Genomic DNA, 24,888 nt, shown 5'->3' on the forward strand with positions numbered 1-24,888 from the left:
GGAGAACCCTGACTACTAGTACAGGGGCTGTTCTATACTGGTTACTATTCCCTATGGGAGAAACGACTTTGTGAATTTCATTCAAATAAACTTTGCCTCCTGTAAACACCATTGCTACATTTCTTTCTTTCTGATGAACAAGAGTGGCCACCAGGAAGCTCAGACACTAGTTTCAGCTGAACCGCAACGACAGCACTTACAGCTGGTATCTCTGCTGTCTCTTATTTTATGGCCACACTAAAGACTAAACGGGTTTATTAATCTCACTGTACACACCAAACACCTTCTGGAGAAGTGTAAGTATCGCCAATAAAGAGTTTTGGTTAATCTATATATATCGAAATTTCATCTGCATCTACTTTCATATAATAATGGTCAGGTATGTTTCAGTTCCATGGAAGAAACGAGTGAACAAGGTTTGGCTTTTCTTTTCTCACTCTTCTCTCCATTTTACCCATAGGTATTTCCTCCAGACTAGAAGTGAATAATGTAAAAAAAATATGATTTGAAAATGTACCACCTGACAGTTTATGAAACATCACCGTGTTCTCTATAATTATTTTTAACTGTAGGCTCAACAGGCAGATACACTGGCTTATGTCCTTCTGCCCCAGGTTCCTGAAAGACAAAACATAGCAATTACTGTTAAAGGAAAGAATTATAAAAATCATGCATCTTTAATGAAAGGCACAGGAATAGAAATATTATCTAGCTTGGCTGGCTCCCAGTTTGAGACTCTTGTGAACCTGCCCTGCCAGTAACTCTGGGAGTGATAAAGAGTACCATGCACTGGGGAGTCAGGATCTAGGACCCCAGTGCTCAGGATCCTGGGGTTCCAGTCCTGTCCCTTCATTTAAGCAGCTACATGACCATGGGCAAGTCAATTATATTTTGCAGATTTCAAGCATTTGTAGAATTGGGGGTCTGGAATACATCCTAATTAAGGCAGTTTGCATATTGGTTAGGGTATCAGTTCTGGGCCAGCCAAGTTGACCTGGATGAGTTCCTTAACTCCTTGCTTGTTTCCTTATCTGTGCTTTGGAAACAATAACAGAATTCCCTCAAAGACCCCTTGTGAGATTTAACCAAATTAACACATGTGTAGTGCTCAGAGCAAAGCTTTCTTTAAATGTCAGCTATTAGGGTTATCCTCAAAGTGCCTTGTCATTTTATAATTATTCAATGCTATGGCTCTGATACCTCCCCCCAAATTCACAGTATTCTGAAATTTCACTGCTGGATAGAAAGTGAACACACAAAGAAAATATTGACATTGAAGAGTCTTATTTTTCTCTCTATCAATATATTAGTAGAGAGTTAAAAGTAACAAATTTCTCAAGTATCCAACACAGCTGAAATAGGCCATTGGTATAAAATGAGGAATTTCATAAGGCAAATGCTTTAAAAGAGGTGGAAAGAAGACGGAAAATTGTTTTGTCTTTCAAGAGAAGGAAACCGCATCTATCACCCAGTAGGTGCTGCATACTCTACTTGCTCTTCATTAATCCCTCCAATATCACTACGAAGGATTCATTACTGTCCCATTTTGCAAGGAGGCTAAATACAGACCCAAAGACACACAGCTCCTCAAAGGCAGACTCAGAAGCCACCCAGGCCTGACTACAAAGCCTACGTGCCTTCAACACCGGAAGGCAGGCTCCAGAGCACAGGGTTTCCTCACTCAAGGTGACAGTGGCTAGGGAGAAGTTGGTTTCTATAAAACAAATTACAATTTAAGTGCACTAGAAAAATTTCCTCTTTAAAAGACCTCTTACGTAAGTTTTGATATAAAGCAAAAAAGTGAAACAAAATAAAATATTCTGAAAAGTATTACTTCCTAATATCTTAATATCAGTAACAGGAAAGTAAGAACAATTTAAGGACCATCAAATTAAGGATTGAAGAGCAGAAAATTGGAATGCAGAGGAGAATTAGAAACCAGATAACATAAATTCCAGCCCTCCCTTTGACAATACAGTCACTGTCCCCTGACTGCAGGGCATCCCTCCTAATCGGTGAGATTGGAGTACAAGATAAGAGAACTTCTGATTTCAGCCATGCTAGTTCTAATTATTCGGTTTTGTCTTAGCAAAGAGAGTATTTCTAAAGTGTCTTACGAGTTGGAATACTCAATCTTAATTAATACCTCTCCTACAAATTCTTTCCTGACCTCTCCCCTTACCAGGTACAATTGGGATTTCACTCCTGCTCCCAGATTTGGGCCTCACCATTCCATAAGCATCAATATGACCTGGCTGTATGTATGCTACCAAAACTTCGTGTGAAGGCCCAGGGAGCAGAGACCACTCCTACACCTAGCACTGTGATGTACTGAGCAAATGTTCAGTAAATGATTGCTGCCTGAGTGAATGAATCTCTGATTTCCATTAATCTGTACCTAAGTACATAGTACATAGCCAGCTATATAATTTATGGAGCCCATGCAAAATGCGAGTTCAAGGCCCCTTGTTCAAAAAGCAGGGGGAAAAAGTTATGTCAAAGGCACTAAAACACCAGGTTTCACCTTTATTCTGTGGTCTCCTTCTTCATTTGTCATGGTACCTTTTATTTGCTATTTGATGGCATTTTAAATAAAGAAAAATTAAATATTTAAATTATTATCAAGAATCTTGTTCATCTTGTTCATCTTTTTATTGTACAATGATAGCTTTAAATGCATTTATAAGAGACTTTGCAAACCACATGACCATGAAGTCGGACCAGAACAAATACAGTCCTAACAAATTAAGGCATAAATGACAAAATTCAGCTTCTCTTCTGGCATGAGCTTACACAACAGTAACAAGAAAAGTCAAGAAAATCCATTTGTGATTGGCAGAGGACCTTGTGGAATAGCTTTCTTCAACTTGTAATAACACCAAGAAAACCTTTCATTCAGCTGATTGCAAACCAAATTTATTCCCATGGAGATAAAGTCTTTCAATAGTACATAAAATGTTCAGTAAGTAAGTTTCTATCTTCTTTGGAAAAAAATAAAAAGAGAGAGAACAGAGAAAATATGCTATTGATATAGAGGATTACAGATGGAAAAATTGCTGGGTTTTATTTACTCATATTCCATTCTACCTCTGCGCATGCAAGAGGCTGGCAAGACATTATATCATAATTATGGACTCCCCGAGCAACTTCAGTATCAATGGCTCGTATTGTTGCAAGCCCATGAGCTCCCAGATTGCATCACACAGGAAAATAGCAGGCACTAATTTCATCGCATATTTATACTTCCCCCATTCCCACCGTTGCCCACATAATTCCCTGCAGGGTCTAATTAGCTCTATTAGGGCTGGGGGGGATAAAATTATAAGCAATTTCAAGTAAATGTGGGGTTGCTACCCTTAAGAAATCTGGCAAAATGCTAACCTTACCCAAACACAGTTTATCTCCCATTTCCAAAGAAACTGGATAGCTTTATTTGTTGTGTTTACATTTAATCAAGGATAATAGCTCTTAAATAATATCAACCTAGGTGGTTTACACTTTGGCGTTTTCCTGGAATTGGAAGAAAAAAAAGACAACTTGAATATAATTTTTGTTGGCTCTTAAGTGATAGCTGTGAAGATCTAGTAACTCCTCCGTGCTCCCTTTCCTCTCCTGTTTCATTATCTGCACTGCCCAGAATCCTGGCTTTAATCCTGTGCAAACTGCAATGAATGGTACTTAGGAAAGGATTTCCTGAAGGGTCCCTTTCTGGGAAAATGAGCTTAATTATATCAGATACTAATCAGTTATTTAAAGTTTAGAGGAATAATCTCTTTCTTTCTTTTGTAGTCAAAGTACCTAAAACTTCTCAACATAAACAAGAGCACTGTCAGAGTTGCTTCCTTTCCCCATTGCCTCATTATTAATTCATCTGGCTTCAGAATCTCAGCTCTAATCAGGGAGATGGCTCCTGCCGCTGCACTTACAATCAGCCTGATACCAAAAGGGCCTCATGCAATCACCCTCCCAAATCCACAGATGACTCCTAACTAAGAAACGCATTTGAAAGGCAACTAATATGCTGAGACCCAGTTCACTAGTGTCTAATGGCCGGAGCTCGGGGTCTCACCCCCACTGTCTTTTTCTCACTGTCCAGTCTCAATCTTGGTCAGACAAAGCAGGGAAAAGGAGACCCAAAGAGACTTCCAGAGAGGATCTGAGGAGACAGCCTAGACCAGGGGCCACACCTGGCCACCCAAGGACTGAATTCAGTATTCAAAACATCCTAATTTTTCCTTCCTTCCTCTTCCACCCCAATACTTAGTATTTAGAGGCTAACATTCAAATAATGAAGTTATTTACATAAAACAAGATGGGGGGCTTATTTTGAATTCATACAATTCCACAAACAGGAAGCCTGTGATCTGATGTGTGAAAAATTGGTAAGTGCTGAACTGAGGCAGCTGTCTTTCCACAAAACAAGACTCCTTGTTCTCTATCATTCCCACTCTATCAGGCCAGCTTAATCTCTTACCCACCCAGCTCCTATAGATACTTGAGTGTTCTCCTGAATCTAAAACCCAGGCTTCTCTACATGGACTTTTCTCCAAGTTTCTCCAGATAGTGGCTGCTCTTGTCCAAAATGCCAGGGGTAATCAGCCCACAAAAGGAGAAAAATGTATAAAGCATATGTTTTACTCAGAAGATTTTATTTATAGAAACTTACATAGGAGGACCATTCCCTCATTCAGCACATATTTCTGGAGCACCCACCATGTGCCTGATACAATTTGAGGAACTGGAGATTCATTAGTAACAAGACTAGATCCATGCCTTAATGAGCTTCCCTTCTTTTGTGAGACAAGCAATAACTAGAAAAATAAATGCATATCACATTTAGTTAACAGCAAGTGCTGAGAGACTGAATATACAAATGGGTGATGGCCAGACTATATGTAAAAATAGAATTCTGACCCACAGCCTGCAGCAACCTGCCCCAGAAATCAACCTAGAAACCATCCCACTGTAGGTCAGACTTGTAGGAAGTCAGACTACTACCTCCAGTGATAGTCCAGGAATCCCAACAATAACCCTAGTAACAATCAACCCCAAATGGCCAGGATTTGATTAATAACTGGCAGCTTCCCTGATGTTTGCAGCTATTTCCAACTTAGGGCCACCCAGAGAAAGACAAATGCATGCCCCCCACCAATCACATAGCAAGCCCCTTCGGGTGAGCCCACCTACAGCCTCCTGAGGCCAGCAGCCTCCAGACAGGGCAGATCTCAAGCCTTCCCTTTTTCTGCTATAAGCTTTCCCACTCCTCTGCCTGCTTTTGAATCCTGCCAAATGCAAGGGATGGTGGCTTACTCCCTTGCTCTAGCAAGCTCTGAATGAGCAGCCTTTGGTGGTTCTCATTTGGGTGGTCTTTATTTCCACAGGGCTTTGAAGCCAAATAAAGCAGAGCAAAAAGGGACAGAGTAATGAGTGAATGGGAAGGAGATGACTTTGGAGCCGAGTCCTGAGAAAGAGAGGAGGAGGAATGACGGAAGCCATATGACTGTGGTGGAAGAGCATTCCAAGCAGAGGGAACAGCAACACAAAGGCCAGTGGGAAAACAAGCTGGTGTGCTCCAGATTTAGTGAGCAGAAAGAAGGAGGGAGAGAATGGCAAGTGAGAAGATGAGAGAGGTCGCCGCAGGCCAGATGCTAGGCTTCGTGGGCTCATCAGCCCTGGAAGGACTAGATTTCCTCCTCAGTGTACAGTAACAGAAAGGCACCGTAAGATCTGGGCATAAGAGTGACAGGCCCGGACTCCACCCTCAGCCTGCTGTGTGGGGAATGGAGGGCGAGGGTGCCGGCAACAGAGCAGGTACAAGGGAACTGCCATGATCCACGTGACAGGTGACAGCCACCAGGACCGGTGTGGAGCAGTGGGGGTGATAAGAGCACCCAAAATTGGGATGTAAAGACTGCCGAGGTGTTGAACGTGAGGTTAAACAAAATACGGAGTCAAAGATGGCCCCTACTTCCCTTCCTCCTATATTCTAGCCAAAAGTACTAACTCCTCTTGCCTCCACACCCCACACTCCTACCACCACCCCCTTCAAAGGCACTTGCCCAGCAGGACGAATAGATGTAGATTAGCGTATCCATGAGTGGATGAGGCCAAGCCTGTGGTCTGGGGAGCTCCTGAGGGGAGAACAACAGCAGTCGTAACAGCCGAGCCAGGCAAACTGTGTGTGGAATGTTCTGAGGGCCCCTTCTCTAGAATGCCCCACCCAAGTCAGAAACCTCCAGGCCCCTCAGAGCACCAGCCTTCAGAGAATCCAAAGCTCTTCTCTCTTTATTCTTCAGTCAGCTTCACTGCCCTTTCCTGGTGGTACCAGGACCTTGTGGTGAACATTGGCTGGTGCCCACACCCTCCGGTCCCTCCCCATGTCTGTGCAAGCCGCCTGACTTCCAGCCATGCTTCCAGACTGGAGGAGACTGAGAATGAGTATCTTCCTACAACCCTCATCCCAGCCTAACCCACCACCATACCCCACACAGCAGCCCTGGGCCAATGCCTGACAGGTGGGGTGTAAACACTCCAGCTTTCTCATCCCGTGCCCAGAGTAGTGTTGAGGCGTGTGCTTTGTATCACTTTGCAAAGTGACCCACTGTGGCTGGCAGCCTGATAGACTCTTGGTGACTCTCTTTACCTCACCTAACACTGCTCTTCCCAATCAACAGTTTGTTCTTGAATTTTTGGCTCAAGGTCTGCTTCTGGGGACCCAAACTTAGACCACCTGCTATGGTCTGGATGTTTGTGTTCCTCCAAAATTCTTATGTTGAAATCCTAACACCCAAAGGTGATGGTATGAGGAGGTAGGGCCTTTGGGAGGTAATGAGGGTGGGTTCTCATGAATGGGATTAATGCTTTCATAAATCAGACCCTACAGAGCTCCCCAGCACCTTGCACCACGTGAGGATGCAAGAAGTCGGCAGTCCGCAACCTGGAAGAGAGTCTCGCTAGAACCCGACCATGCTGGCTCCCTGATCTTGGACTTCAGCTTCCAGAACTGTAAGCAATAAAATTCTGCTGTTTATAATCTACCCAATCTATGATATTTTGTTATAGCAGCCTGAATGGACAAAGATAGCTCCCATGACAGATTTTTTTTTTGAATTCTCAGATAGTATTCATGTAATGCAAAACAGCAACAACAACAAAAAAATTGGCTCCAGATCATGGTTTATAATTACCACTGCTTCCTAAAAGGACCTGGGCTCCCTGGAGGAAAGGCTGATTCAGAGTTGAGACAAGGAAGGTACAAGACAATCATAGAGTATCTTATTGGACTGAAAAATGAGGAAGTGCTCAAAGAATGATCAGAACATATTAAAAGGACACAAGGCAGCTTGAAGGGGTTCCCACTGGCTAAATTTGGGACCACTGAACATCAAAATAAATAAATACATTAATAGACTGTAACCCACCAAATAAAACAAGAATCCATGACTCTAGGCAGATAATAAGGAAATAAACAAACATAAGAGATGGGAAAGCTCTTCCTTTTAATGGAATACTGAATAATGAATATAGAAAGAATGATAAAATCAGTAAAACATTATTTTAAAAAATCGTAGTAAAAATTGAAGCACAAAAATCATCCATGGATGCTAAATCTAGAAAGGGGAGTTTGATGAGGAATGGGATATTTAAATGGGCTCAAAGTAACTTCCCACAAATTACTTATTAATTACAAAAGAAAAATAGGTAATTGTACAGTAGAGAAAAAATGGAACAAAACAAAGACCATCCCCTTAAATATGCCCAAAGATTCTCACTTATTCCTAAGAAAGGGATGAGAAATAAGATCAGAATCTCACTGATTGTATCACATACATCTTTAAGATAGATGTTATGCTTATATTAACAAACTAGTTACATGTACACAGGCACAGAGGCATTCTCTACTACTCCCTCTATTCTTTTCATAAAGCCTAAATTCTGTTAGAAAACCGTGCCACATCTAGGTGAGCCCCACCTGATCATACTTCAAAATCGTCAGTGTTCAAAGTTCAGAGGCAACAGAAGACAATGAGTGAAGTTGTATGAACTAACCCTTTACTGATTGAGCCTAACACAGCCTGTGGCCCCCAGGCGAGTATAATCACATTCAGTCCATTAATGAATATGCATGCTATCCCTTTGTGCTGCTTAAATCACTGGCCTCCTGTTTGACCTACCTAATATTTCAACATCAAACTGCAGCATAATTGTCTTTCTCTGCCTCCCCCCCACAAACCAAAAGTTGAGGCTCTTCCCATTCTTTTATTTTTTTAACCAATTTTTCATGTTTATCATTTAAGATCAGAAGTTTTCAGACTTTTTTAGCAGCATGTTATGGCCTGAATTGTGGCTTCTTAAAGAGCGTACATCCTAATATAGGTCTACACCCTAATACCAGTAACCTGTGAATGTGAACTTATTTGGAAAAAGAATCTTTTCAGCTATAATTAAGTCAATTAATTTAATTTACTTTTTATAACTTAAAGATTTAGAGATTAAGGGATTATCCTTGATTTCTCATAAACCCTAAATGCCTTCACAAGTATCCTTGCAAGAGAGAGGCAGGAGATCAGAAACACATTTACAGAGGTGATGTCAAGACGGAGCTGAGAAAGAATCAGCCACAAACCAAGAAATGCCAGAAACCCCCAAAACTAGAGGAGGCAAGGAATGGATTCTTCCCCAGAGTCTCCAGAGGGAGCGTGGTCTCATTAACACCTTAATTTCAGACTTCTGGCCTCCAGAACTATAAACTATAAGAGAATAAATTTCTATTATTTTAAGTCACCAAGTTTGTGTGACTTGTTACAGCAGCCACAGGAAACTAATACGCAGCAGAAACACTCATCCAAATGAAATCTTATACAGCCCCCAGTATGCAAAATACCTCCAAGGAGAACCACTGCTATAAAACAGGGGTGGGGGCCAGTAGCCTCCCACCCAGGTCATCCACCTCCTCCTGCCCTCTGCCCTCTCTCTCACGGCCTGGGGCACTGAAGGCACACACCCACTGGCCTGGGAACACCACAGTATCTCTACATAACAGCGTTCGAAAACCACTCTTCTAAAACATTCATCATAGTCTGTATTTTAATGCTTTAATTCCCTGGATATGCATTCCATCCCATATGTCCTCTTTTCTTCTCCTTGCTTTTTTATTTAACCGCCCCTGGCCTTACATGAGTATACTTTTGGAAAAGGTGACAAAAACAGGCATGCGAGTTGAGCACCTGGCTCTGTCTGTGAGCCACACTCTCCTGTGATTGACAGGTCATTCCTGCTCCTGTCACCTGTTTTAAACTTGTAGTTTGGAATTTTCCTTTCTTCCTCAGCTTCCAGTTTTGATATCACTTCCAAAGTTTGTGTTTGGCCTGTTAAGAACCTCCCTTTTCATTTCATTTGGTGTTTCTCAGCCTTAGACCCCTGATCTTTACCCTGGTTTCATTGTCAGCACCTCTGAAGCTCTAACTGCCAGTCCTGAGTTACCTGCTGTAGACCACACATTACTTCCCTGCAAAGTCCGCAGTGTTTCCTGACAGCCCTTCTGGGCTTTCTGAGGCCAGCAGAAGTATTCCCTCAAGTAGAATCATCCAGAGTTGATTCTGTATGTTTCAGGGCCATACACAGGCCTTGATTAATACTCCAGATGAGAGGCAAAATAAACTGCTTTATAGAAACTCTGTGAGTAGGACATAGAAGTAGGACAAGAAATGAAGGGCCTCTAAGTCACACATATTTTTAGATGACTCCTGCCATCAATGACCTCTTTTCCACTCTTTCATTTTTTTAACCAATTTTACAGTTTGACATTTTTTATGTAATCAAGACAGAAGTGTAAGTATATACACAGATACATTATTTATTTTTCAAAGAAACATGAAAATTAGCTTGTGGTTATAGAGGGTGGTGATAATAGGGTAGAGAAGATAGGGATAGGATCACCTCTAAATAAACCTCTGTATGTAATTTTTATTTTTGAAGTATGTGAATATTCCACATATTTAAAATATCAATTCAAAACTAAGTCTTAAAATTGTACATAATCAGAAATGAACCTAACTGCATATAAAATTGGTAACCACAGAGAAAATCAGTATTCAAAATATCTTTGAATATAAAACTCTGTACCTCCTTAGAATGCATATTCTAAAGGTGAAGAAGAGCAAAAAAATATTAAACCTAGTGGGTTTACTATGAGCATTAATATTAGAATTCTAATTTTTAAACTAGTTTATGATTACAATTTTGAAGGAGGAGGTTTTTAGTAGAGAATGTTACACCTGGATAATTTGTCTCTGAAATGTAAAGGTAAAATGTGCTAACACATATTCTCCTGTGGAAAAAAGAAGTGACTTAAAAATATGCTCCAGAAACCAATAGAAGAGTCACATTTAAAGGATCAAAAATATGTAAGTTGTGGTATAAAATGATTAACCAGTCTTCCCTTACTCAAATGAGAATGTCTGTTGGGTTTTATGTTCCCAGATAGATTCCACATCTCAGGATATAAGTTGGCCCTACAATGCTATCTTGGCTGCTTTTTCTATCTTACCAATACCAAAAAACGGTTTCTTGAATCCTCTTCTGTATCCCAGAATTCAGAAAGAAGCTTTTGCCATGTCACCTCACCCCAGTTAGGATGGCCAACATCCAGAAGACAAGCAACAACAAATGCTGTCGAGCATGTGGAGAAAGGGGAACCCTCCTACACTGCTGGTGGTGATGTAAATTAGTTCAACCATTGTGGAAAGTAATATAGAAGTTTCTCAAAACACTAAAAATAGAAATACCATTTGACTCAGGAATTTTACTCCTAAGAATTTACATGAAGAAAACAGGATCACAGATTCAAAAACACATATGCACCCCTATGTTTATTACAACACTATTTACAATAGCCAAGAAATGGAAGCAACATAAGTGCCCATCAGCAGATGAAGGGACAAAGAAGATGTGGTATATATTATATATATATATACACACACACACACACAATGGAATATTATTCAGCCATAAAAAGAAAACAAATCCTACAATTTGCAACAATATAGATGGTGCTAGAGGGTTTTATGCTCAGTGAAATAAGCCAGACGGAGAAAGACAAGTACCAAATGATTTCACTCATATGTGGAGAATAATAACAAAGCATAAGCTGAAGGAAGAAAACATCTGCAGACTCACAAAACCGAAGAATAGATTAGTGGTTACCAAAGGGGAAGGGGCTGGGGAGGGTGGGTGGGAAGGGAGGGATAAGGGGATTATGGGGTATTATGATTAGTCCACATAATATGGCGGGGGGGGGGGGTGGCACAGGAAAGTAAGTATAGCCCAGAGAAGAGAAGTAGTGACTCTATAACATCTTATTATGCTGATGGACAGTGACTGTAATGGGGTATGTGGTGGGGACTTGATAATAGGAGAGAATGTAGTAACCACAATGTTGCTCATGTGAAACCTGAGCATAAGATTGATTGTATATCAGTGATATCTTAATTTAAAAATTTTTTTAAAAGCCTTTGCCATGTTTGATTATCACTTAAAATAACCTATTTTATTCTGTTCCAGCACTTGCTCTAATAATAGATAAACTATTTACATGGTTAAGATGCTGTGCTGGGAGAATCACTGAAGTATTTTTTTCTTCCTTCTTCCATAAAAGTGTAGCTGTATAGAGCAACATAACCATTTTTATCACTAGAGAATTCAAATGTTTTCCTGCAACTTCAAAACTCATTGAATGATCTAAGTCTGAGTTTTGTTTTGATTTGTTAATTGCTAAAAATAAAATAAAAAACTAGCCTATAGCAGATATCACCTTCTTCACTCTTTTTATCATCTTCCACCTAATAGTTACAAATGTCCCTGCATTTACTATATTTTAAACTCTGAAACAAATAACACTTTTTAAATGCATACAGTAACATGGAGTGATCACATTTACCTCTGGATGACAACATTCTGTGTAACTTTTCCTTACACTTTAATGTTTTTCAAGTCTTCTGAAAAACTTATATAACACTTTCAGAGCCACAAAAATAGATGTTCAAATAGTACATACAATTATATATACATAATATGATAATTATGTTTTTTTTAATTAAGAAAACCAACAGTTACTTTTTCTGATAAGATTCATTATTTTCCAGGTTTTCTATGATGAATGTATATTACTTTCATGATGCTTAAGGGGATATTTTTGTGGTTATTTTGGTGGTGAGGGAAAAAACAAGCCAAAATCACTAATCAGATATCACCAGGTTATTTATTACTAATTGGGACAGGCAAGATAGAGACATGGAGGCACACTTACGTTCAGGGACACTTTGTTCCCACATCTACTCCAACCGCACATGGTGAACAGCAAAGGAAGGGCTTGATCAAACTCATCATCCCAGCCATCTTCTCAGTTCTCAGTTCTGCACCTTTGTGGGTCACAGCAAGAGGGACCCTATCACCTTCCATTTCTTTTCCCTCCCCAAATTTTCCACTGTGCCTTGAAACCAGTGCAATCCAAACACTGCAGTGTTGCTCTCTCTGCCTGGCATGTGAATTGGAGAGCTGTGTGTTTATTTGCAAAGAATGACATGGTTGCCTTGTAAAGCTCAGAACTGACTGCCCTAAACAGATTTTGGTTTACAGGACTCTTTCAAACTGCATTACTTTTCCCCTAATAAAGTTCCCTCCTTGCTGCTAAAGCAGAGAGAAACATTTTATGGCTCACCTTTAAAAATGATATGGCGGGAGGCTGATAGCGCACTAAGAAATTTGATTCCTCTGATAGAAAAAGCAGCCTTGGCAGGCCTTATTCTATAGCAACTAATAGCCTCTAAGTACACATATCTCTGTTTTTTAAAATATCCAGGATAAATGCCTGCTGTGCATTTTGTAATAAATTGTCAAGTGTTCTTTTGCTATTATGTCACACTGGGTGACCTGAAAGGAGAGAAGTGGCTGAACTACCATGGGCTTTAAAACTATTTTTTAATCATCTGTGTTGCCTCTGCACTACGTGACAACAATGATCATGCAGGGGTGGGTGCTGTTATGAGTCCTCACCCCTTGAGCGTTTATACTAGTGTTGGGCTCATAAGCATTTCTCCTCAAGCCTTGCTGTGGGCACAAGGATATTTTCATTCTTGTATTATTTTTCCTAATATCCTTCACTATAGTAGCCCAAGGTTCTTTAGACCCTTGTGGGAAGGTTTGGACCTGTTTTTTTTGGGAGGGAAATGTGTCCATGCTTCTTTATTAATTCCATTCTTGAGTTGTCATTTTATCTATCTCTGCCTCCACTCCATATTCCACATGAGAAGGACAGCTTTTCTCATGGTGGGAAAAAACTGAACTTCGGAGTCAAATGCCTTGATTCTAATGCCTTGGTAAAACTAGGTTGATGAGTTACAGTGGGCAACTCATCCTAAGATTCAACTAGATCAATTAGTTGATGAAAATAACACATCACAAAATTGCTGCAACAAAAAGAGATATGGTGTTGGAGATTCCAGCCAATAGCAGACCTCAGGCAAACGCAGCATTTATTCTAATCAGTTGCATCATTAACACCTGCCCTCACTGACTTCTGTCAATGTCCTGCCTTATAAAGTACTGCTAAGGGCTTTTCTTATTGCCCATTGTTTAGATGAGTTTAGTGTTGTTCTGTGCTCTGCATATTTCCCTGTGCACTTTCTCTTCTTTATTACCCAAGGCTATTACATACCTTTCCTCTGAGCACCAGTCCCTCTGGGTCAGCCATTAAACCTTCTCTAGAAAAAAGAGCTGTTTCTTCCTTCTTTGTTTCCTGTGTTGACGTAAGTATCTATTCAGCAAACAGGCCTGAGTGCATGGACTTGTCTAGACATGTTGAAAGTGAAGCATCTGCCTGCCCAGGGTTTACAGTCTAGGGGAGAGATAAGATGAGCACACAATAACTATGCTAGAAAAAGTGAAGCTCAGCTTTTTATAACACTTAATTTTGTAAAATCAAATAGAAACAAGATAGTACAAGACAGCATGACTTAGCTAACACCTGAAACCATGCTAAAGCAGATGTCAGAGGACCTTCTTATATTTCCAGGTTGAGAATAAAAGAGGAAGAGATCAAAACGACAAATGCTGTATCATTCCACTTATATGAATACCTAGAACAGGTAATTCATAGAGACCAAGAGCAGATTAGAGATTACCAGGGGCCAAGGGGAGGGGAGAATGGGGAGTTACTACTTAATGGTTACAGAGTTGCAATTTGGGGAAATGAAAAGTTTTGGAAACAGTGGTGATGATTGCACATATTGTAAATGTAATTAATGCCACTGAATTGTACACTTAAAAATGGCTAAAATCACAAATTTTATGTTATATATATTTTACCACAATATAGATATAGAAAAGAAAATCAAAATACAGAGTTACAGAGAGCAAAGCATATCCCTTCCCACCATAGTCCCAGCCCCTCTGGACTACATGCAGTTCTGTACACAAGCCTTTCCTAGTAATTTAGTCAGTAAGCATTTTTTGAAAGCCCAATGCATGTCAGGCATTGTGCTAGGTGCTGGAGAAAAACAAAAAACACCTCATGCCTGTGCTCAGTCCAGACCCACAGTCAAAAATGCCACTGTCCTGTTTGTCCTTCAAGAAGCTTCTGAGATCACCAGGTTGGAAGGAATGGCCCTCTTGTCCGTATCCCCACAAGCTTTTCTTGGCCCATTACCTGAACCCTCATTTCAGTCTCCCTTGTATTTTGCCCTTTACGTGTTAGTCTCTGCCCACCCAAAGCCCCTCTCCTGCTCTGGCAAACTCCTCTGAGGTCTAGAATCTAACTTTTCAACCTCACACCTGCCCCCACACAATGCATGCGCAGTAGGCCCTCAACCTACGTTGAGTTCAACTATCTAGAGACCAACATTTTCAGAGCCTGCCAACGGCCCAGTAGCAGCCCCCTCCCATTCTGCTTTCTCATCATACTGCCTTTATAAACTGCTTCTCAGCCATGAATTTAAAAAGAATAATGACTATTTTTCCTTTGTGAATTAGGCTTAGCATCAGGAGGGCTAAGCTGTGGTCAGCACTGGCCCCCTATCCCCAGCTGATGAGAGCAACACACCTATGAGTGTTCAATGCATAACAAGTATTTAATTCCAGGTGACATCAATCATTGCCAATCAAAGAAATGAATGTGGGAATGAAGAGGAAAAGGGAAGAATTAGGAAGAATATTCAAGTATACAAACAGAAAGAATGTTTATAATAAATGGCCAAGAGTCCTAGAGAGCTGATTCTTCACTGAGCATCTAACTGAAACACTTATACAAAGACTTTGGAAAATCTGGATATATGTTTACATTCATAATTTAATGTACAAGATTTTTGTGAGCATAAAACATAGGGTGGTTTTAAACCTGTGATAATAAAACCATTTATTAGGTACTTACTACATGCCAGATGCCATTAAAGCTGACATGTATTAGTCTTCTGAACTCCTATAAAAATCCTGAGAGGGCATACATACTGTCAACCTGAGGGCATAAAAGCCCAGAGAGGGTAAGTTCATTACCCAAGGTCACACAGCTGAGAAGTGGCAAAGTCAGAATTAAAATAGACTTTGTGATTCCAAAGTTAGTATCTTACTCTGTACCCTAAATTTAGTGTTCACTAATCCCTAGGGCCCCTACTATTACCTGCCTCTGTACTTTAGCCAAAAACCCAAGGGTCATCTCTGATTCCTGCCTTTATTTACTATACATTCAGTCATCAAATGTTGCTGGCACTGCCTCCAAAATGCTCCTCCTCCACTGTTCAAATTCTTATCCAAGCCACCATCACGTCTGATCTGGACTGCAGTGCAGCCTTCCAACTGATCTCTCTACACCCTCTTGTCCCCGACATTTCCCCATAAGGCAACCAGAGTGATCTTCATAAAGCATGAATCAGATCTTACCATTCTACTGATTAAACCTTCCAAGCTTCCCATTGACTTTGGAATAAAATACTAAATCTGACCATGGGCCTATACCAAGAGACCCCTGTTTTTGACCCATCTCCTTATCCCGTCTCTTTCTCATATCCCACCAACTCGCCCCAGTCCCCAGTAGTCCTATCCGCTGGCTTTCTCCCACCCCCTTCTAACACACTACTGCTCCTTACTTGCCTAGAACACTCTTCCCACAGGTTTTCTTTTCATCACTGAGGTCGTCACAAAGAACCCTCTCCCATCCTTTGTAGCCAAAGTGCCAGCCCCTATTTCCTGCCACCCCACATAATCATTCTCTTTCCTATGTCATATTTTATATTCTTAGTACCTCTATCTAAAATTGTATTAGTTATTGATTTAAATATTTATTGGCTGTCTCCCTTGCCCCACTGCTCCACTAGAACATAAGCTTCCTGAAGGCAGGTACTGTATCTCCATCACTTGGGATGGTGGCTGGCACATACCTGATGCTCCATGATTACTGGTTAAATTAATATGTGTGGCTCCCTCTGCATATCCTTCCCTCCCTACTTCACCCAACTCCTACTTGTCCCTCAAAACCAGCTCAGGCATCAGCTCTTCCAAGAAACTTTCCCAGCAATCTCACCTGAACTCTCCTCCACTCGTCATCATCTTCTCTCTTCCATCAGAATATTTATAAAACTCTCCTATAATTGTCTACCTTCCACACTGGATCATGATCTCCTCTGCTTTTCACTTCCATATCCCTAATCTCCAACACAGCCTGGTTACACAACAGCAGCTCATAGATGTTTGATGAAAGAATAAACCAATTAATCATTTTTTATAATTTTTTGGCAAAGGCAATTAATACTCATATTTACTCAGTTCTTGGAGGGCTTCTGGAAGAAACTACACTGTAAAACACTAAAAATTTAAAAACTGTGTCTTTAATGTCTTACAATTTACATTAAGAACAGCAGATGAAGGGGAAATGTTATGATCCTACACAATGATGAATGGGAAATGATTAGTAAATCCTGGCTGGATGATTGGCAGGGTGAGATGATTGAGGCTTCACAGACCTGGATGTCTCAGGTGACCAGCCACCACAGAACACACCATTTCCTTAAAACACCAACCAGGCTACGGTGTGGCCCCATGAAGCCTTGCCCATGACAGAGCAGGCTTTTCCAAGTAGACTGAACACTGAAGTTTTCCTGATGCTCTGTCTTTATTTCTTGTACAGTATGGGTAAACCAACCAAATTCTGACTCCTTGCATCCCCTTTCCTTTAAACCCAGGACAACAGCCCCATTCTCTTAAGTCTTTCTTTAGCTAGTTAATCCATCTTTCTGGCTATAGCTATGCCCCTCTCTTCTGGTTATTTATTTAAGATGCCTTTACAGATATCTGATCTCACCACTGGCTTATATCACAGCCCTGGAGATACCTCAATGTTCACACCACACCATCTATATTACAATAGTCTGGAATTTTCATTTTGTCATGTATTAAATTACAGTGTTCTCCGGCAAAGAATGATTATTTCCTCTTGCTGCCTGACCTTTACCCTGTCCTGCATCTTTGAGTTGTTGATAGAACTTTTTTCCCCTTGATCAATTGTGATTTCATTGTGCATATAATGGTGTGCAGTAAATAATCCTTGTCCCTACAATTGTACTGGCTCTCTCCCTAAATTGCATTCTCAGAGGGAAATGTCTCATTTCTCTGACTTGAGTCTGTGTAGTCAATATGGTGTTGAAAAGGCTGAGAGACTGGGATTTATGGAAGTTCCTACCTACAATTCAATAGTAAATTTCTCCAACACATTTCGTAGACACCGCAAAGTTGGGTTCTATTTTGCTGGCCCTTTTTACTTCGGATGTTGACAAAACAAGTTATTTCTTAGCTGACACTGAATGGCATTATTTCTTACTTCTATGAATTCAAAAAATGAATTGCTGAGGGTTTTCTGGTCTTGTTTTTTTGTTCAATTGCTTTTGCTCAACTTTGCAGGCTTAACACTTGTTTCATGTTGAAAGAAAGCAATGGAAAAACTGCCTTATTATTGATGACTATTTACAGTCTCATCCCCTTTTCTAAAAACATCTCAGCCATCTCATCCAATTTGTTTGAAAGCACTCCTCATAATACTGTCACCAAACATGAGCTGATACTCATCCTTATCAAACCCCCTTCTAATTCTGCAAGAACAACTAGAAAAAAGGGAATCAAACCATCCTGAATATTCCTCAGTGCCAAGACTTGAGAATAACCTCACCACAAAACTGGTAACGAGAGGTCTAAACTGAAGAGGTGTTTCTGGCCTACACTATATTGCATGGGGTTTCATTACTGAAAAGTGACAGTGCACACTACGCCTTCATCAGGATCCTGAAGTTCTGAAATGTGATCTTCTGGAGGAAGATGAATCCCTATCTTCTTCTGGAGGGTCTGAGAGAAAAAAAAATGCCATCAACCTAAGTGAATTTTGGGGCATTCTAAGCAGTATTTTTTTCAAGCACACCCAACATTACTTGAAGCATTTAATTTATACTCAAGGTTTTACCTTTGTTTATAAAGTGTAGTGGTAATCATCTTTAACAGCAGGTAAAAAGTGAGACCACTAATTCAATGTTAATGGCCAGGGTTCAATGTACCTCACCAAACACTTGCTGAGTGCCTGCCATAATCAGGTATTGTGTAGGATTGTATAGATATGGAAATGCATAAGACAGTCCCTGCAGTTAAGGAATTTGCAATCTATGGGGAGAAACATTCACATTCACATAAATAATCAAATATAATTTGGAGGTGAAATAATAGATGTGTACAGAATGATATGGAAACATGTGGAAGACCCCAAAGGAGGAATCTTAAGAGATTAGTAAGAATCAGAACTGTTACTCAAATTCCCTACCTGGCCAGTATATATAATTCTTGCCTGAAAGGCATAGTAATTTATGATGAATCAAAACATAAAAATGATATTTGGAAGGCAGGATAATCAAGATTATAGCAAAAATGTATGAGGCTTAAAATCATCAAAGCAAGAAAACTCTCTGGTTGGGGGTAGGGGTGTACACACAGGAATACTTTGTAAATGCAGTCTTAGATAATAGGTACTTTACTGTACTTTTAAATCATAGGTTGACAAAGAATTAATTAAATGAGCACTACAACCCACACATGTGTAATATATTAGTTTCCTCACAGACTTAAGAGATAATCAGCAATCTGCCCACACAAGCAAGAATCCACAGAAAAATCCACTCACAGATTATTTCAGTTAAGCCTTTCTTATTTCAGAATATTTGCCTTTTAGGAGAAAGAGTACACCCAAGTCACACTGAAAGTGACTGCTTAGTTTCAGTTACAGCTTCTCATTTTTTAATCTGATTTTTAAAGGGAAAAAATAATACTAGTTGAGCATCTGCTATATACAAAATACACATCATTTACCTATATTACACTTAACAGCAATTCCCCAAGGAATGTATTGTTATTCCTTAGCCCTCACACTCAACACACTACACACATTTTACAGATGAGGAAATGCACACTTGGAGAGGTTAAGCACATGCCAAAGATCCCACAGTTAGGTCTGATTTCTTCTAAACATATATATCCTATTTTCCCAAGCACATAAATGATTTTCCAATGCAAGAAGTATGCCTTCTATTTTACCTATATCTCTCTACAATGCAACACAAAAACAAAGGCTGAGTCAGGAATAGCTGTGTTGGGTTTCTTCAATCTACATGGTAGGTAGAGGCTGAGTACAGGTTTACAGGTGTTTTATTTAGGTAAGAGAAAGTCCTAATATATTTCATAGCCCTGTAGCCAAGATGTTTCCAGAAATTACTCAAATGTCCAAATTACCAAAATCATAAGAAAATGGAGCTTCTAGTGAAAATGGCCTCCCAAATATTTTCAAGGTAATAATTCTGAAGACACACTCCAAGAAAAGGTAAGACTCTCAACACTGAAACCAAAACCAAGAGTCACAAAAATGAGGGGCCATATTAAAAAACTGTCCCACTGATACCAAGTAGAGGAGTTGAGAAAGTTGAGGAATCTTTTTCCCTCATCCTTCATTGTTCCCTAGTTTCCAACACTGTCTGTGCCAAACAGATCTTTAAAGCATGAGTACCACTTTCTGCAACTACCACAGCTCTTCTCCCGTTATCTAAATTAGTGGTCCTTTTGAAAAAATGTGGTAAAATATATATAACATAAAATGTACAATTTTAACCATTTTTAAGTGTTACAGTTCAATGGCATTAAGTACCTTCACATTGTTGTGCAGCCATCACCACCATCCATCTCTGAAATGCTTTTCATCTTTTCAGACTAAAATTCTGTGCCCATTAAACAGTAACTCCCCATTGTTTCCCCCCCTCCAGCTCATGCAACCACCATTCTATTTTCTGTGTGTGAACTGACCACTCTTGATCCCTCTATAAATGGAATCAGATAGTATTTGTCCTTTAGTTATGATATTATTTCAGTTAACATAATGTCCTCAAGACTCAGCTATGTTATAGCATGTGTCAGAATTTCCTCTCTTTTTAGGACTGAATAATATTCCATTTTATGGATACACCACATTTTGTTTATCCATTTTTCCATTGATGGACACTTGGGTTGCTTCTTGCATTTGGCTATTATGTGAATAACACTTCGGTGAGCATGGGTGTACAAATTAAGTTAGTGGCCACTTTATACACTTAATATATCAATATATTTTATCAATATATTTTATCTTCAAAATAGTATTAAAAACAGCTTGGGAGAAGATAGAGGAAATTGGGGTAGGGAAGGTAGCATTAGCATATTAAATTTTGGGAGATGAAAGTAGCTTAAGTGAAATATCAAGGACATAACAGAGAAAATAAAACTAGTGGGAGTGCACCCAGGTGGATACTGGGTAAGATAGAGAAGGAAGGAAAGAATCCCAACCAACCCAGGAGAAGCTGCAAAAACCATGAGAACACCAGATTTTGGGATAGAGTCAGTGCATATACAACCACCCCTGAGAAGGAGATATGACCAGCACCAAAGTGGACAGGCTGTGGGGCCAGCATCTGACCTCTCTGTAGATAAATACTAACTCTATTTAGATCCCTCCTTGTTTGAGAGTGATAAAACAGGAGGGTAAAAAAAAATGAGATTTATGAAAAATTACTACAGAACAAGGGAAAACAAGTCCATAAAGGTTGGAAGTGTTTTTTCCTTCAAATAAACAGACCGCAAAGCAAGGCTACATGGATTATGAAGAATCAGGTAAATAAGACACCACTGAAGGAAACCAATAAAACTCCAATAACTGACCCCAAGGAAATGGAGATCTAAAAATTGCCTGACAAATGATTCAAAATAATAATTTTAAAGAAACTCAGTGAAATGCAAGATAGCACAGGTAAACATTTAAACAAAGCCAGGAAAACAACATATAACAAAATGAAAACTTTAATAAATAAATAGAAGCCATAACAAAAAAGCAAACAGAAATCCTTGAACTAACAAATACAATAACAAAACTGAATAATCAAACTAAAAGCTTTGTAACAGAAGACTTGGCAGAGCAGAAGAAAGAATCAGCAAATTCAAAGGCAGTTCATTTAAAATTAGCCAGTTAGATAAATGAAAAGAAAAAAGAATGGAAGACAGAGAGAAAAATCTGTGTGAACAATGAGCCACCACAAAAAGAAATAACATTTGTACCATGAAAGTCCCAGAAGAAGAAGAGACAGAAAAAGGGGCAGAAATAATAGTTGAAAACTTCCCACATATAGGAAGAAGAGAGATATGGATATCTAGGTACAGGAAGTTCAAAGGACTTCAAGCAAGAAAGACCCAAATATTACCCCCAAGATACATTATAATCAAAATTTTAAAAGGCAAAGGCAAAGAGAGGAATTTGGAAATCAGAAAAGAAAGATAACTCATCATACACAAAGGCTATCAGTGGATTTCTCAGCAGAAAACTTGCAGTCCAGAAGGTAGTGGGATGATATATTCAAATTGCTGAAAGGAAAAAGCTGTCAAGCAAGCATACTATGCCCACCAAATCTATCCTTCAGAAGTGAAGGATAAAGACATTCCCAGACAAAAAAAAGCGAGACAATTTGTCACCACTAGACATGCCTTATAAGAAATGCTAAAAGGGAGTTTTACACTGATGTTAAGTAACAACATGAAAATATGTAAAAGTATAAAACTCACTATAAAGGAAAATATATAGTCAAATTCAAAAATACTCTAATACTTAATGGTGGTGTGAAAATCACATTTATCTTTAGTATAAAAGTTAAAATAAAATAGTATTAGAAATAGCTATAGCTAGACTCAGAGTCTATAAGAAGGAACTAGTGGTTACCAAAGAGGAGGGGTGTCGGAGGGTGGGTGGGGAGGGAGGGAGAAGGGGAATGAGGGATATCATGTTTAGTGCACATGGTGTGGGGTATCACGGGGAGAAGAGTGCAGCACAGAGAAAGTACATAGTGGACCTGTGGCATCTTGCTGCACTGATGGGCAGTGACTACATTGGGGTGTGGGTGGAGACTTGATAATATGGGTAAATGTAGCAACCACATTGTTTTTTCATGTGAAACCTTCATTAGAGTGTATATCAATAATACCTTATTAAAAATTTTTAAAAAGAGGCGGAGCCAAGATGGCAGCGTGAGTAGAACAGCAGAAATCTCCTCCCAAAACCACATATATTTTTGAAAATACAACAAATACAACTCTCCCTAAAAGAGAGACCAGAAGACACAGGAAAACAGCCAGACTACATCCACACCTGCGAGAACCCAGCAACTTGCGAAGGGGGTAAGATACAAGCCACGGCCCACTGGGACCCAAGCGCCTCTCCCCCCAGCTCCCAGCAGGAGGAGAGGGGATAGAGCGGGGAAGGAGAGTGAAGGGCCCCCACCCATAAGATGGCGAACCTCCTGCTTCTCTTCCGGGTCCTCGGTTCCCACTGGTGCCACCTGAAGCCCAATCACCCCTCGCCCCCCTAATCCCAGCACCTAGCCAATAGCCACCAGTCCTACAGAAGTAACACCACAATCACCCCATGCCCCTTCCTATATAACCCAGCACCTTTCCCCAATAAAGCGGAATTCTCCGGTGAATTGCTGCTGTGTGTCGCTCCTTTCCTTTCATTGGTGCCGAAACCTGGGAGACGGGACACCCCAACTGGGCCCCGTCTTCCCCTGACACCAGCAGCAGCTTGCCCTCGTCCTCTTTTTCCAGCCCTGGCTCATCACACTCACCACTCCTCTTTGGCCTTTGGGTAAGTTTTTCCCTGGAGTGGGCCGCTCTTCCCTGAGCTATCGCAGCGCCATTGACCGTGATCGTCCGGCAAGGCCCTGACGCTCAAGGATGAGGAGGGAACTCTCCCCGCCTCAGGCCTTCACGGCTGCTGCAGACCCTCAGGCCCCTCCTCCAACAGCCATAAACGAAGTGACTCCTTTGCGGATGAGAACGCTCCCTTTCCACCCCCCTCCTTCTGTTCCTTCCGCCGAAAATTCCTAGTACAAGGTACCTCGGACTCCGGCCCTCTGCCTTCTTAGAGAAGTCTGGGTGACGACCCACACTTCCTAAGAAACCGACTCGTATACGAGTTTCCTCAGACCCCCAAGGATCATCGGGGACGCCCTCTGTCTCCTTGCCGTCTGCTCCCAGTCCGAGGATCTCCGTTCGTCTTCCCCTGTGTGTCTCCTTCTCTGTCCTTTAGCCATGGGAGCCTCCTCATCCCTCCCTGGAAGTTCACCTCTTGAATGCCTGCTCAAGCATCTAGCCACCCTCTCCCTGACACCTGATATAAAACCAAAACTTCTCCACAAATACTGCTCCCAAGATTGGCCGACATACCCCCCTAGACAATAACAACCAATGGCCCGCAGGGGGAACTCTTGATCCCAACATCACTCGCGATCTCTTTAACGACTGCCAGCGCCTGAAAAAATGGAAGGAGATTCCCTATACTGAAGCTTTCCGAATCCTCCTCCCGCCTCCATCACCGCCGCCGCCTCCTCCTCCCCCTGCCTCCCCCCAAGTTCTCCTAGCCTGCAAACCGTCTCCCCTGCAGAAGCCTCCCGTTCACTCCCTTCCCCCTCCTCTCCTACAACAGCCCCTCCCCCTTCCTCCACCACCATCTCCTCCCCCACCTCACCCCCCTGCAGATCAAGCCTGAGCCTTTCAGCCCCCCTCTAAGTCCTAGGAGCCTCCTCCGTCTTTGCCCCCATCACCTGTTTCTCCCCCACAGACTAAGCCAGAACCCTTCAGTCCCCCACCGCCGTGGGTCTCCGCTCTCGAGATATCTTCACCTGCTGCTTAATAGAAGGTCTGAAAAAGGCAGCTTGTAAAGTAGTCAATTTTCAAAAGCTCCAAGACATAATTCAAAGGAGGGAGGAGACTCCCTCCGAGTTCTTAGACAGACTCACTCAAGCCCTATTACAGTAAACCAGCCTGGACCCAGAAACGCCTGACAGAAGACATGTCCTTATGACATACTTGCTAGCTCAAAGCTACCCCGACATTAAAGCTAAACTCAAAAGGTTAGAACAGGGCCCCGCTATCCCACAGACTGAGATCCTAACAGTGGCCTTTAAAGTCTTCCATAACTGGGAGGAGGAGAAAGAATGCCGTAAACAAAAGGCTGATCAGGCCAATTTCCAAATGTTGGCCCAGCTGATAAAACCACAACCTGGGCGCCCTTCTACAAACAAGCCCCCCCCAGGAGCTTGTTTCAACTGCGGACAAGAAGGACATTGGTCAAGGGCATGCCCCTCCCCCAGATCTCCTACCACACCATGCCCCAGATGCCACAAAAAGGGCCACTGGGGGTCTGATTGCCCAGCCACCCAAAGGGGAGGCTGGACGAACAACCCCCATCCTAAGCCCGCCATAGTGGGGCTGGCAGAAGAAGATCGACGGGGCCCGGGGGCT

General features: G+C 41.1%; 1 long non-coding RNA gene across 1 annotated transcript in view; it reads right to left on the reverse strand.

The window, feature by feature from the left end:
- Positions 1–211: 211 nt before the first annotated feature.
- Positions 212–24,888, reverse strand: part of LOC118912981 (uncharacterized) — a 75,184-nt gene continuing 50,507 nt past the window's right edge. The window contains exon 5 of the long non-coding RNA XR_005025026.2: positions 212–618. This is a non-coding gene — a long non-coding RNA (uncharacterized LOC118912981). The remainder of the gene's footprint in view (positions 619–24,888) is intronic.

This window comes from Manis pentadactyla, chromosome 8, assembly GCF_030020395.1.
Source record: "Manis pentadactyla isolate mManPen7 chromosome 8, mManPen7.hap1, whole genome shotgun sequence".
In the NCBI taxonomy this organism is placed as follows: Eukaryota; Metazoa; Chordata; class Mammalia; order Pholidota; family Manidae; genus Manis; species Manis pentadactyla.